At 35.8% G+C, this 9,788-nt stretch overlaps 1 long non-coding RNA gene across 1 annotated transcript; it reads right to left on the minus strand.

Moving 5' to 3' along the window:
- Window positions 1-1,656: 1,656 nt before the first annotated feature.
- LOC131611267 (uncharacterized) lies at window positions 1,657-4,896 on the minus strand. The gene is made up of 3 exons (XR_009286823.1): window positions 4,640-4,896; window positions 4,409-4,520; window positions 1,657-4,237 (listed from the first exon to the last, which is right to left on the minus strand). It is a non-coding gene; the product is annotated as an uncharacterized LOC131611267 (long non-coding RNA).
- Window positions 4,897-9,788: the final 4,892 nt, after the last annotated feature.

The raw sequence follows: 9,788 nt of genomic DNA on the forward strand, positions 1-9,788 counted from the left end.
GCTATTAAATGTCATTTTTGGTGTAGTGCGTATGATTGTTATTAAAAGTTCTCAGTTCTCATAATAACCAAAGTTCTCGATTGATACGTCCACTATATATATATATATATATATATATATATTTATGAGAAGGGATATTCTTACTCCAATAGTAAGTTTACTATTAATTATTTTCAATCTAATCATTAAAATAATAAGTAATTAAATATGGAGAGAGAAATCTATTACATATTATTTTTAACTATTAGATTGAGAAGAATTTATGGTCAAGATGTGGAGTAAGTTATAAGAACTTACTCTAGGAGTAAGAATAACTCCAAGAGTAAATTTTTATACCTTACTTCACATCTTAACCATTAATTTTTTTCAATCTAATGGTTAAAATAGTAAGTAATTAAATGTTGAGAGTTAAAACTATTAGATATTATTTTTAATCATTAGATTGAGAGGAATTAATGATAAAGACGTGGAATTAGTTATAAAAACTTACTATTGGAGTAAAAATATCCCTTATATATATATATATATATATATATATATATATATATATATATATATATATATATATATATATTGAATTTTTTAGTTACATCACAAATAATATATGTCTAAAATCATATTATCTAAAATGTCTGACTGATTTTAAGTACAATTAAAAGCGTCTAAATGAACTCCATTACATGTAATAAAAAAGTGCATGGTAGTACAATACATGATAAGAAATTCTATAAAATAAAATAGTAGTGATAAGCAATAACTTAGAAGAAACATTGTTAAGAAGACAACAAGGCCCATTAGAGAGAAGAAGAAATCTATTTTACTAAAAGACTATTATTATTAGAGGAGGTGTTCTATTAGTAATTATGTTAAGAGCTTATGTTTAATTTTATTATGTTGGCCCATGGCCCATTAGGGTGTTAGAAAACCCTAACTATATATTGTAAGGTTCTTCTTCTTTAATGGTAAGAAAATTCTGAAGTTGTTTTATTTATTCTTCCTTAGAAACTTAGATCTAGTTTAATTTGAGCAATAATCTATCATTGGTGCTTTCATTCCTTTTACTCATGGCTCCTCCTAAACCACCCAACCTTCCTTCTAAAGATTTTATTGATGAAGCTGTTCAAATCTCCCAACTCCATCTAGATAATGCTATGCAAGACACACAAATGCAATTAGATGAAACATTTCATGCTGCTGCTGCAAATTTAGCACTCCAATTTGGAGAGATTCACACAAGATTTGACAAAGAAAAACAGCTTGCTGATTCTAGACACGAATCACTCATGTCAAATATTCACAAGCTGTTAGCGCAAAAAGAAAGTCAAAACGCTACAGCAGCTCATTCTGCCACAGTTCACCGCTCTGCTGCTCATGGAGGAACTATTCACGACGACACTGTTCATCGCAGTACTGTTCATGATGGTACTGTTCACTCCGCCTCCTTCATACCAGGTATACCGAGTATCCCTTTTTCCATTCCTATGGTTACTACCCCTCTTAGAAATTCTGCTACTTTTTCTAATACCCTACCCCACCCCAAAGCTACCATTCCGCCACGTACATCTACCCACCAGCCAGCTTTATTCCCACCCTACATATAATCTCCTCAAACCTTTATCCCAAATCACCAATTTAATACTCTTTTTACCCCTCAAATTCCATTTCATATTAATTCCCAAATCCCCCCATTACCTACTGCCCGTTCTCCTAAGCTTGAGTTACCTATGTTTGATGGGTCAAATCCCTTAGATTGGTTATTTCAAGCTGACCAATTTTTCAGTTTCTATAACTTACCCCCTGAAAATAGGTTATCATTAATCTCATTTTATATGAAAGGTGATGCCTTATCCTGGTTTAAGTGGATGCATTTAAATCATTATTTGACAGATTGGTTTTCTTTTGTGGGAGCCTTGGAATTACGTTTTGGTCCTTCTACTTTTGAGAACCATCAGGCATAATTGTTTAAATTGAAACAAGATGGGTCTGTTACGGAATATCAAACAAAGTTTGAAAAACTTGGTAATCAAGTTGTTGGGCTACCTCAAGAAGCAATCCTAAATTGTTTTATTTCTGGTTTATCAATGGAAATTCAGAATGAATTGGCAATTCACAAACCTACATCTATCTCCCAAGCTATTGGCCTTGCTAAGCTAATTGAATCCAAGCTTAAAGAAACCAAGCCCAAATATTCTAAACCCTATAACCAACCTTTCACCAGGCCCACCACGTCATCCTTCCATCCAGCAACCAATAAACCCCCCCACACTACTTCCAGCACCTCAAACAAGCCCAACTATCAAATCCCCAACCATCCCACAACCAACCCGCCTCCCTATTAGGAAACTTACAAACAGCCAACTTCAAGAGCGTCGCGCCCAAGGCTTGTGTTTTAATTGTGATGACAAATTTATTCCGGGACACAAGTGTGCAACAAAATTCTTTCTGCTGCTAGCCGAGGACGATATTACAGAATCAGACCAAGTTAGTGAAATTCTAAATGAGGGCGAGTCAGCCACATTGGAATCTGCCAACACTTATTTTCAACTATCCCCCAAGCGTTAACAGGGCAGTTTTCTCCCCAAACACTTAAATTCCAAGGAATTATTAATGGACTGCCTGTCATGGTTCTGGTTGACACAGGCAACACACACAACATTCTGCAACCTCGCCTAGCACACCATTTAAATCTCCCAACTTCTGAAATTCCACAATTTTCTGTTATGGTTGGCAATGACTCTCATTTAAAATGCAAAGGAATCTACCAAGATGTTCCCCTTACCCTTCAAAACCAACAATTTTCCTTACCTTTTTATTTGCTACCAATTGAAGGAGCTGATGTTGTCTTGGGAATTGCTTGGTTGAGAACCCTTGGTCCCATCCAAGCTGATTTTTCAATACCCTCTATCACATTTTCCCACAATAATACCCAAATCACTCTAAAAGGTAACCCATAAACCCACCCAGCACCTACAAGCTTTAATCAACTATGCCAACTTGTCCATACCAACTCAATTGCTTCACTCCATCTAATGACCTTTGAAAATATTCCAGAATCCTCTTCCCAACCCTCCCAATCACTCTTAGACAGCCTCCCACAATCCATTCCTCTTGAAGTCCGAACACTCATTGAAAATCATTCAGAAATTTTTCAAGCACCTCAAGGCCTCCCCCCCTCTAGACCACATGATCATCACATCCCTCTCCTACCAAATACAAAACCTGTCAATGTTAAACCTTACCGATACCCCATTATCAAAAAGAAGCTATGACCACTATCATCAAAGACATGTTAAGAGATGGGATTATAACACCCAACAACAACCCCTTTTCTTCACCAGTCTTACTTGTAAAAAAAAAGATGGTAGTTGGAGGTTTTGCGTTGACTACCGAGCCCTAAATGCAGTAACGGTAAAAGATCATTTTCCTATACCTACCATCAATGAACTACTTGATGAGTTGGGAAATGCATCAATTTTCACAAACATAGATTTGCGCTCAGGTTATCACCAGATTAGAGTTTCTTTGGAAGATACTTATAAGACTGCTTTCAGAACTTTCAATGGACATTACGAATTTCTCGTAATGCCATTTGGGCTTACTAATGCCCCCTCTACTTTTCAATCAGCAATGAATGACCTTTTGAGGCCCTACTTACGACGGTTTGTTCTAGTTTTTTTTTATGATATACTCATTTATAGTCCCACTTTTGAAGATCATTTAACCCACTTACAGATTGTTTTTAATCTTTTGAAATCAAATGTTTTTGTTGCAAAAATGGCTAAGTGTGTTTTTGCAGTTGATAAAGTTCATTACCTTGGTCAATTTATCTCTGCTGGGAAGGTTGCCCCAGATCCAGAAAAAATTCAGGCCATGTTGGATTGGCCAGAACCTTGTTCACACACGGCTCTACGCGGGTTTTTGGGCCTCACTGGTTTCTACCGTCGCTTTGTACGTAACTATGCCACACTCGCTGCTCCTCTCACCGATTTATTGCGTTCCACTAGATTTATTTGGAGTACAGAGGCATCAGACGCCTTTACAAAGTTAAAGACCAAGATGACCGACATGCCGGTTCTTGTCTTGCCAGATTTTAAAAAGACATTTATTGTGGAGACAGACGCATCAGGAGTTGCCATTGGTGCAGTGTTATCACAAGACGGTCACCCGATAGCCTTCTTTAGCAAAAAGATGTGTCCAAGGATGCAAGCTTCCTCCGTGTATGTGCGAGAAATGTATGCTGTAACAGAAGCGGTAAAAAAATGGCATCAGTATCTTGTTGGACAACAATTTCTTATTCAAACAGATCAGAAGAGTTTGCGTAACTTGCTACTTCAAAAGATTCAAACACCAGAACAACAAAAGTAGGCAGCTAAGTTACAAGGTTTTAATTTTGAAATACAATACAAACCTGGGAAATCGAATCTCGTTGCGGATGCTTTGAGCAGAAAGTTCTCCGACACTTCTGTGTTGATGACGATTTCTTCCCCAATTCCAGATCTCCTTACCAAACTTCGAGAGTTCTACAGCAGAGACAGAGCAGGACAAGAATTAGTCAAACAGCTTACACAGGATCCCACAGAACTTCATTCTTTCAAATTCATACAAGGTTTAGTGTACCACAAATATAGAATTTTTTTACCTGATATTGCAGCACTTCGTACACACATCCTGCAGGAGTTTCATTCCACACCGGCCGCAGGCCACTCCGAAGTCAAAGCAACATTAGCACGAGTTTCTGCCTCATTTTCGTGGCCGGGATTGTACATCGGAGTTAAAACCATGGTAAAACATTGCACAGTTTGTCAGCAAAACAAATATGTAACACAGAAGAAAAAGGGACTCTTGCAACCACTACCGATACCTCAAAGAGTCTGGGATGAACTTACCATGGATTTTATTACGAATCTTCCAGTTTCTTTTGGCCACACCGTCATCTGGGTGATCTGCGACTGACTTACAAAGTTTGTGCACTTCTTGGCACTACCAACAAAGTTCACGGCTAAGGATCTCGCTTCTCGATTTTCGGTGGAGATCTATCGCCTTCACGGTAACCCTAAGTCAATCGTCTCCGACAGAGACCCTCTGTTTTTGAGCTCTTTCTGGAAAGAATATTTCAAACAACAAGGGACAACATTAAAATATAGTACCTTGATCAGTGGTTTTCACACATATATTTACCATTGTTTTTAAGTATTTTTAAGTTATGTTATTTAGTGTTTTATTTCATTATTCGTCATTTTATGCTTTGGTTGTATGTTTTAATGTTTTCAGGATCATATGAATAAATCGGGAAATAAGGAAGAAAAGTGGAGTTCTGAAGGCTGCACGGCCCGTGCAGACCTGCACGGCCCGTGCAGAATCAAATGTCATCTCCCATACAAAAACCAGAGAGTTTGCACGGGCGCCCGTGCAGCTTGGCACGGCCCGTGCAAGAAGGTCTGAAGCTTGAAGATTTTATTGGCAAAGTCTGGGAGTTGCACGGGCTGTGCAGACCTGCACGGCCCGTGCAGGTTGCGCGGACAGAATTTCTATTTTTTGGAATTTTCAAGTACACTCATCCGGAAGGGCATTTTTGGCATTTGATTTGGCTGTAATTGACCTAGACTATTTAAGTTAATTTCAAAAATTGCCAGACTGGACTTTTGGACAATTTAGAGAAAAGAATACAAGAGAAGATTGGAGAAAGCAAGGGTTTGGGAGAGAAGAAGATCTTCATGAACGGAAGCAATTGAAGATTCAATCTCCTCCAATTTCTTGTAATGTCTTTATTCATTATTATGTTTTCTTTGAATACTATGAGTAGCTAAACCCCCCAATGCTAGAGGGGTGGCTCTGATTTAACTTTGTAATGACTCTGAGTTTGCAATTGCAATAACAATCATGTTTTTAATTGTTGATTTATTCTCTTGATGTTTCTAATGCTTTTCCTTTCGGACAAATTGGAATTGATCTATGATTATCATTTAGGCGGACCACCATTGATAATGATTTCATGAGAATATGCTATAATAGATATTACCTAGGACTAGGAATACCTTATAGTAACCGGATATTCTTGATAACTTAATTGCTTGATTTCATTGTAAACCTCTAAGGACTTAGGGTTTAGGATGAAGGATCAAAGGTTTTTTTCACTAAGGACTTAGGATCAAACAACCTTAAGAACCAGTAATTGATTATTTAAAATAAGTTGTTGCAATAGAAATTTCAGAGTTGTTACATTGTCAATCATTCACTATCCCTAGCATGTTACTCACATTTGTTACAAAGTCAATTTCATTTACTGCTTATTCTATTTTTCGTTAAGTTATAATTACCAAACAAAACCCCATTGAAGTTTTTGTTTAATTGAACCTTGAATTGAACTCATTATTCCTGCGCAGTCCCTGAGATCGACATTCGGGGAATTTTCCCTATTATTACAAGAGGCAAAATAGTACACTTGTTATTTTACCGATCATACCTCATACCATCCCGAGACAGATGGCCAGACGGAAGTAGTTAACAGATCCATAGAAACTTACCTTCGCTGTTTTACAAGTGATCTTCCTCGTCAGTGGTACAAGTTCCTTTACCTCGCTGAGTTTTGGTATAACACTTCTTTTCACACCGCTATTCAAATGACCCCCTTCAAAGCCTTGTACGGTCGGGATCCTCCGAACATTCTGCATTATGTAGCTGAAGATCATCATGAAGACTCTTTGTCCATGTCACTACAACAGAGAGAACAAATCATTAGTCAACTAAAAGAAAATCTTAAGAAGAGCAGAATACAAATGGAAAAACAGGCAAACAAAAAACGTATTGATTTTACCTTCAAAGAAGGAGATCTGGTACTCCTTCGGCTTCAACCTCATCGCCAACAAACAGTGACCAGAAGATCATCTCAAAAACTGGCGAAACGTTTTTTTGGACCTTTCAGCATCATTAAACATGTTGGGGAGGTAGCCTACATGTTGGATCTTCCGTCGTCTTCAAGAATCCACCCTGTTTTTCACGTTTCATTGCTTAAACCGTACCATGGACCTCAACCAACGAGAGCGTCTCCATTTTTTTCTTCCCAGGAACAAAAGCGTTTTTATGAGACTCTACAGAAGACACAATATGATTCAGGTTTAGTTAATGGGGTTGGCAAAGGTTTTCTGGGTACAGAAGATAAGAGTTTACACTCTGATGAAGAAAAAAAGAAGAAGTCCGAAATGAAGAAAGAGAGCGAGAAGAACCAAAAAAATTGTGAAAATGAAAGTGCACTAAGAGAAGACTTCTTAGATTCACTTCTGAGGCAAAACACTACTTTAACTCCAACACAGCTGGCTGGACCCCACCACATGACCGTTGCTTGTCCAAGAGATACTAGCCCACGTGCCTTATCTGCTGGACCCCACCCAGCTGTCTCCACCGCCCCATTCCTTATTTCACGAGAAAAGCTGGATACAGCTGTATCCCACACAAACTTTTCCACCGCCCAAGAAACTTTTCCCTCTCCTCTTTCCACGATTCCCACTTCCCAACACACCATATCTTCTGCCAACCAATCAGATCCTTCACACCAGATTTTCCCCTTATCTTCTCCACTTTTTGAATCCAACCAAAACCTACCCTCTCCACTCACGTCCGCGGCCAAACCTCAGCCCTCCACGTGTCCCATTGCTTCCCATTCAAACCCTAATTATCCCACTCTCTGCCCCGGCCCACAGTGCAACAAATCTGGCCCAAACACTATTCCTATGAACCTTGAGGACAAGGTTCTTATTGGGCCAATGAGTATTGTTAAGAAGACAACAAGGCCCATTAGAGAGAAGAAGAAATATGTTTTACTAAAAGACTATTATTATTAGAGGAGGTGTTCTTTTAGTAATTATGTTAAGAGCTTATGTTTAATTTTATTATGTTGGCCCATGGCCCATTAGGGTGTTAGAAAACCCTAACTATATATTGTAAGGTTCTTCTTCTTTAATGGTAAGAAAATTCTGAAGTTGTTTTATTTATTCTTCCTTAGAAACTTAGATCTAGTTTAATTTGAGCAATAATCTATCAAACATAAACATATTCTGTCTTAGGATGAATAATCAGCTATTTATTCCAAAATGAGTGATTATTGACATGCATTAATTATAGAGTTTAAAATGATCACATTCGATTTGATTACTTTCACTATCACTGAAATGAGCAACATAATAGCAGTCTCTAATAAACCATTTTTGCATTGTGCATCTACGATTGCATTACAAAAGATAACGTTGATTTCTACTATGTTTCTATTAATGATAGAGAAAGGAATTAAGCCAAATATGGTCACTTTCAACTCAATAATTAATTAATGCCAACGATTGCCAACATTAGAGTAAGAAATTCATCATTCTTTGCAAACCATTGAGTATTCAAATAAAACATCATCAATAAATGAGATCTCATTAACTAATTTAAGAACCAAGTGTCGCGGCCGGCAAAATTAATAAAATCACCACCATCAATTATTTGTCCTAAGGACAAGGAAACAATAGGGAAAACTTAAAAGGAAATGATTATGGATTCAGAAGTCGAATAAGCAAGGTGATTAAATATATATATATATATATATATATATATATATATATATATATATATATATATATATATATATATATATATATATATATATATATATATATATATATATATATAACTTATTTATATCTATTAATTTATATATGTCAATAAGTATATTTCTATCCATTTATATATTTCTATATTTATATAAAATTATTTATGCTTGTTAATTTATATATGTCTATAAGTATATTTCCATAAAATTATATATGTCTATAAATTTATATAGTTATATTTTTATATATTTCTATATCGATATAAATTTATTTATGTCTATTAATTTATATATGTTAATTACAATATTTATTAACTAACTTCATCACTTTATTAATCAATTTTTTACTATTTATATATGTCTATAAATACATATCTATTGAATAGATGTCTATTTAAATAAATGTCATAGAATATTTATATATATTTATATATGGGTACTTTAATCAAATTTTTTTATAGCCTATAAATAGGGGAAACTTATCATGAGTTAAACAAGAAATAAAAGCCAGTAAATTAGTGTGTGAAATATGCCGTCAAACAACAGAAAATATTATTCTATCAAATAGTTTTTTTTCCAATTCCTTGCAGTATTTCAAATACTGTCGCGTAATTGTCTTTACAATGCAAGTAATTATATCCCGTCTATCGATGATGTTTTAATTGAATACTCCAACGAAGGCGATTGTTGTCATGCATCAGTTACTGAGTTAAAGGTGACAACATTTGGCTTGATTCCTTTTCTATCATTGCAACAAGAAACATAATAGAAGAATTTACAAAACCTTTTTTTCTCATTGCACCTACAATAGCATTCTAAATGACTGAATATAGTCTTCTACTATGTTGCTTATTACAACGATAGTGAAAGGAGTCAAATCAAATGTGGTGACCTTCAACTCTATAATAGCTGCATGTCAATAATCACCAACTTTAGAATACAAAATTCATTATTATTCTAGCCATTGAGTATCCAATGGAACAATAGTTTGCTACACTTATTGATTGCGACTTTTCGGACTATGTCGGGTGACAACATGGAGTTTTCAAGATATTTATCCTATTTGAAGTTCAAAAGGTTCTCAATTTGTTGTTCCATAACACAATTATTAGCTCCAGGCTATTAGATCGAATAAAGCTAGTAGCACAAATTATGTAAAAGTGTGATTGGTATATAACATATCTTGGTGTTCAACTTGTTTCCT

This window comes from Vicia villosa, linkage group LG6, assembly GCF_029867415.1.
Source record: "Vicia villosa cultivar HV-30 ecotype Madison, WI linkage group LG6, Vvil1.0, whole genome shotgun sequence".
In the NCBI taxonomy this organism is placed as follows: domain Eukaryota; kingdom Viridiplantae; phylum Streptophyta; class Magnoliopsida; order Fabales; family Fabaceae; genus Vicia; species Vicia villosa.